This window comes from Pongo pygmaeus, chromosome 8, assembly GCF_028885625.2.
Source record: "Pongo pygmaeus isolate AG05252 chromosome 8, NHGRI_mPonPyg2-v2.0_pri, whole genome shotgun sequence".
Lineage (NCBI taxonomy): Eukaryota > Metazoa > Chordata > Mammalia > Primates > Hominidae > Pongo > Pongo pygmaeus.
The window spans coordinates 96,210,577-96,216,941 of NC_072381.2; positions in this window are offsets into that span (position 1 = coordinate 96,210,577).

Here is a 6,365-nt window from a genome sequence, read left to right on the forward strand (position 1 = left end):
GCAGAGGAGGTCACAGGCAACAGAACTTGAGGGACTGTGGTCACATTGGCAACACTTTTTCTTCCCTCATGAGTGAATTGATCACTACCTGTGTCTATGGAGGTTTAACATCCATTTTATCTAACCCCCTGCTTTGACTCTATGCTCACCAAGCTACCTTTGATTATAATTCGGTTTCTCACATGCATCTGTCTACTGGGAGAGGGAATGTTCAGCTTGCCAATGGGCACTTCCCTGTTGGCATCACTATTTTGTTTCTGATTGGGAAGACATGCACTGGTACATCAGTCTTGGAAACTTGGTTAACCTGAGTTCTCCCCTGAGTGGTTCACCTCGCTAGATAGAGAGCAAGAGTCAGGTGTCAAAGCATGTACAGCTGAGGCCAGCCGGAAGCCAGAGCTTCCCCTACAGAAGGCTGCCCTGGCAAGCTTCCAAGAATTTTTTGCCCTCCAGGTGCTCCAGACAACATTCCAAATCTTGCTCTACACTACTTCTTTTCCAAATTTAAAATGGAGATCGGGGGAAAGTGAAATGTCTGTTAGGAACAGCCACAGACTCCTAGAGATCTTTTTGAAGACTTCAGTGATGAGACTTGAAATCCTAGTCACATGCCATGATATAAACGAATGGCTCAGGACAGACAATGAAAACTGGGAGGTGGCCAGGAAGGAGAAGGGTGGAAGGAAAGAAAGAGGGGCTGATATCCTTATCTCAGAAACCGAGGAGACAGTAGACACTGTCTCAAAGACATGAAAATAAACACAGAGAATATAACTAAGGTACAAATAAAATCAAAGCAACTAAAAATAGTCATAGTGATTACATTGGAAAGATGAGGAAAGTGGAGGTGCAAGTGTGTCACATTCAGCTCTATCATAGCAGGGCATCATTAGATAATGCTGGCAGCTGATAAATCAAGAAATGTAAGTAGAAGTATGTCATTTAGAGATTTCAGGACAACTAGCAGAAGACATAGCTTAAAAAATTACAAGTGGTTATCTTTAGAAGTATAACTTAGAAGGTTCGGGGAAAAAGAGTTTTTTTGTAAGTCGTTTATTATTATTATTATTATTTCTTTATTATTTGATTTTTGGTCATCTGCATTTTGATTTATTTATTTGTTCAACAAATATTTGTTAAGTGTTAACTATGGGCAAAGCAGAAGATAGGTTCTAGAAATATAACACTAAACATAATCTGAGTGTGGTGGTAAATGCCTGTAGTCCCAGCTACTCGGGAGGCTGAGGTGGTAGGATCACTTGAGCCCGGGAGGTCCAGGCTGCAGTGAGCTGAAATTGTGCCACTGCACTCCAGCCTGGGTGACAGAGCAAGATGTCACCTCAATAAAGAAAAAAAAAAAAACCAAACCAAAAAACAAACAAAAAAGATTAAACATCTAAAATAACAAAAATCTTGCCCTCAAAAATGTAGTAGAGGAAATAAAATACATAAACAAGCAAAATATTAATATATGATATGTTAGATGGTGTTAGGTGTAATGAAGAAAAATAATGCTCTTTTATATCAGGTGAGAGATTTGGACACAGACTTGAAGGAGGTAAGGCAGGAAGCCTTGTGAATTCCTGAGGGAAGAGCGCTCCAGGCAGAGGCAACCGACAGTGCAAAGGCCCTAAGGTGGGAGTGCCCAATGAGTTTGAGGAACAGCAAGAGGCCAACATGGCTGGAAGACACTGAATGGGTAGTCATACTGAGAGAGGTAGTGGTGGCAGGATGGAGGGGAGGCCACTTGGCATAAAGCTTTGTAGCTATAGCCAGAGTTGGTCTTTAGTCTGAGTGAGGCGGAAAGCCCACTAAAGGGCAAAGGAATAGCATTTAAGTTTTGCGTTTGTTTTAAAATTCCGCCTTTTTTGAGGATAGACTTTTCTGAAATGGTCTGAAGATGGAGCAGAGGAATCAATAAGGATGAAGACTCACTGATAAGATTTTTTTTTAATTATAGAGAAGTGAAGTTAAAAAACACTCTCCTAATTTATTACTAAATAAAAAGGCGTGTTTTCTTGTTTTAACATGTGAATATCTACATGCTAAGTATTTTTCATGACACAATAGGAGAACTTCCTGTAGTTGCCCTTGGAGGTTCCTTTAACAGGATTGTTTTCAATGATCGTCCATCTACCAATGATTACAACGTTGTCTTCAATGACAGTCCATCTACCAGTGATTACAACTAAGAATGGGTTTGAAGAGTTGAGCAGCTCCTTGGATATCCCAGCTTCCGCTCTTGACTTTGAATCATAGCTATTTGTGTCCCTGTTGTTACCATATCAGCAGCTCCCAAAACTGGCTGATCATTAGAATCACATGCAAGAGCTTTTCATGAAAATAGACTCCTGGGCCTCACCCCCGAGAAGATTCTGAATATTTTGGTTTGAGGTGGGATCCAGGCAGTGACACACCAAGGGCAGAGATGATGGGAGCAGTACACGCAGGTGCAGGCAATAAGTGGGTGCATTCTCTGAGAATTTAAAGAACAATCATAGAACCAATTGAAGTCAGTCTGCTTTTTATTACCACTATGTGCTAGCAGTTCTAAATGATATCAGTGATGAAATACCTCTCTCCTCCCCTGCTGAAAATTGTGTTTTTTTTTTTCTTTGAGACGATAACTCTCTGTCACCCAGGCTGGAGTGCAGTGGTACAATTATGGCTCACTGCAGCCCCCATCTCCTGGACTCAAGTGATTCTCCCAACTCAGACTCCTGGGTAGTGTAGCTGGGACTACAGTCATGCACCACCACCCCTGGCTAATTTTTCTTTTTTTTTTGTAGAAACAGGATCCCTCTATGTTACCCAGGCTGCTCATTCTCCTGGGCTCAAAAGATCCTCCTGCCTCGGCCTCCCAAAGCACTAGGATTACAGGCCTAAGCCACCACACCCAGCTCTGAAAATCTTTTTTTTTTTTTTTTTTTTTTTGTGGGTAGTCTACATTCTAAGCTGCTAGTGTTGAGTTTAAGTAATATGTATGCAAGTTTTAAATTGCACATCATTATTACTTATCCTTTCATAAACATATTTAACATGGAATTAATTAGAGGAAATTCCAGTATTATATATGTTTAATATATACAGTCAGCCACATGGTCTCACCTACACGTGTTCATTTGAAGAGAAGGTTTTTAATGGTTGGGAGTTTGAGTTTGCTTTGGGTTTAATTTGTGTCCTCAACATCTGTGGTACAACATTTTCTTGCATTCAAACCATAGGTTCTAAATAAACAAGAATAACACGTGGTAATAGTCTCAGTCTTATTACAGACTAAGAAACAGAACTTGAGTTACTTCAATTCTGTTATTCTGTGTAATTATCTGCAGGTTTTATTTGTGTTTCAAATTTAAAATAACAAAATAAGGCATAAATTATGAGGTACGTTATATTTTGGAAAGAATGAATTTTATTTCATACATGAACTATTTTATTGAATAATATTTCTACATAAAAGTTGTTCTCTCATTTTTATTTTAATTATTTATAAACTAAAACCGAGTTAAGGAAGTGTTATTTCATATATAACATTACATATGTTGTTTTTATTATATGTACATGGTGTATAACACATAAACACATTAGATATAACATTTATATGTCTTTATATAATATATTTAGTGGTTACTGATGATTGTATAATTACTATTAAACAATTTTGTCACATAGAGGAAAAAAGTGTTTATCTGCTCCAAGTGTCAAGTGTGCTAAGTACTAGGGGTCCTTATCTTTTTAAAAGTTCATGTAATCCCAGCACTTTGGGAGGCCGAGGCAGGCGGATCATGAGGTCAGGAGATCGCGACCATCCTGGCTAACACGGTGAAACCCCGTCTCTACTTAAAAAATACAAAAAAAAACTAGCCGGGCGTGGTGGCGGGCGCCTGCAGTCCCAGCTACTCGGGAGGGTGAGGCAGGACAACGGCATGAACCCAGGAGGCGGAGCTTGCAGTGAGCGGAGATCGAGCCACTGCACTTCAGCCTGGGCGACTGAGCGAGACTCTGTCTCAAAAAGAAAAAAAAAAAAAAAATTCAGCAGGTAGGCTGGGCGCGGTGGCTCACGCCTGTAATTCTAGCACGTCGGGAGGCCGAGGCGGGTGGATCACCTGAGGTCGGGAGTTCGAGAACAGCCTGGCCAAATTGGCGAAACCCCATCTCTACTAAAAATGCAAAATTAGCCAGGCGTGGTGACACATCCCTGTCATCCCAGCTACTTGGGAGGCTGAGGCAGAAGAATCGCTTGAACCCGGGAGGCGGAAGTTGCAGTGAGCCGAGATGGTGCCATTGCACTCCAGCCTGGGCAATGAGTGAAACTCCATCTCAAAAAAAAAAAAAAAAAAAAAGAAAAGAAAAGTTCCGGAGGTAATTCACAAATGCAGCCAGATGTGGGAATCATCATCTGTAGCGTGTTTATTACTTGCTCTAACTCCATTTCTGTATTCCCCATCTTCCTTCTCTACACCTACTCTTCCCCCTCTACACCTACTCTTCCCCCAGTCTTCACCACATTAGTTCCACTAAGGTCCCTGGTACAGGTGAAGAAGTGCTAATCAGAACCCTTGTTGCTTCTAGGCAATGGTATGCTGGTAAATACTTAACAATGGGCTCTCTGGGGGATTTACACATTTACTGATTTTCATAGTGTAAATATTCCCAACGTGTTGATTTCCAACCACCAAAGAGACGTCAGTCTGTTTGGGAAGTTCCTGATAATTTAACAGTTAGGTCTCCATGCTGGTGCAAGTCCCCAGCATTCCAGGGATTCCTAAGACTTTCTGCTAGGAGAATAATGGACTCCCCTATGGAAGTTTTGCTCATTTTTTTTCTAACTAAAGATCAGTTTTCTGGATTATTTCTCGAATTTGTGAGCTCATCTTTAAAAATTAGACCACCCTTATACACATTCTCCCTACAAGGGTCAGGAATAACAACCTCTATGTTTCTTTCTTTATCCACATTCTAGGACACACTCCAGCCCTGTATCCAGGAGTGCTTTCAAATGAGAAGTTGACTTTCCAGCAATCTGTGTATAAACACCCACCTACAAAGTCTTCTTTCTCCCCTTAAGTTTGTTGGAGGAATGTACCTGAGAGAATTTATGCTGCTTCCTCTGTCTCCAGCCAACCTGTTCCTCCATATAATTCCACTGTCTTTCTTCATTCTTTCTTCTCAGAAGGAGCTACTAAGGGATGAGGAAAGTTCCTCCTGACTTTGGTATCTCACTTACTGGTTAGAAGCTGAAACCTGGGTTCAAGTCCCAGCTCTTACCACTTACAGGATGTGAGACTGTCTATGCTCTCTGAGCGTCTGGAATAGTTGCTCCTTTATAGGGTTGTTGTGAGATTTAAGTGATATAATATGAGCAAAGTGCATTGCCTGTGCCCGAAACATAGTTAGCCTCAGCATATGCTATTATTATTCTAATTCCCCTGATAAGTATTAATGGTATTACTCCCTTAGACTTTTCAGTTACTGTGGAAATGAATAGCTGAGGTGCTGATGAGGTGCTGATGAGGCCTAGATACATACTCCACTGGACCCAAAACAATTGAAGGATCTTTTAATACTTCTCAGTCCATACTCTTATAATTGTTTGCAAAGCATTGTTTAGAAACAATTCCAATATACAATTTCTCTGTATTACTTTGTATAAATAAAGTCATAATACTAAATTCCTCCTTATTATTAAACTGTTCACTTATTGTGCTTTGCAGAATCACAGGATCCATGCCTTATTTATCAGTGAGCCCTTTCACAGCACTTAGCAGAGTACCTGGTATGAAGTAGATATTCAGTAAATATTTGATTGACTATGTTCTTTATAGAAAAGATTTGCACTGTACTTTGTTTTCTTGCTTTCTTGTTGCAAATCTGTAATATTTTCCTATTCTTGATTGCCAGGGACTAAGAACTGTGGACAAAGCAAAGCAACACCTGCCCCCATCAACAGGAATGTACGCTATTTATATCAATACAAAGTGCACACATATAGGGATATATTCAGTTAATAAAAGTGATTAATGGCAACAATTCCTGGACAATGCCCTAGAATAAAGAATATAGCTTTATCAAAATGATAAGAATGAATTCAGGATCCTCAGACCCATTGCATCTCTCTGTGCCTTTGTTAGAAACTAAGCAGCCCACAAAGGGCACTTTGGGAGTTGACCTAAGATGTATGCATGACTAATTGTTCAATATCTGCCTGCCTCCAGACAGATCTTCCCATACTGTTCTTATAGTGGAGTCAGGAAGCAGTAAACCTAAAGAAATCCCGGACCCTTTGTACCAGCTGCATGGCTATGACTAGAGATGAGTGACAGTACATGCTGAATGATACATAGGGGATGAAAGACTGGGAGGAC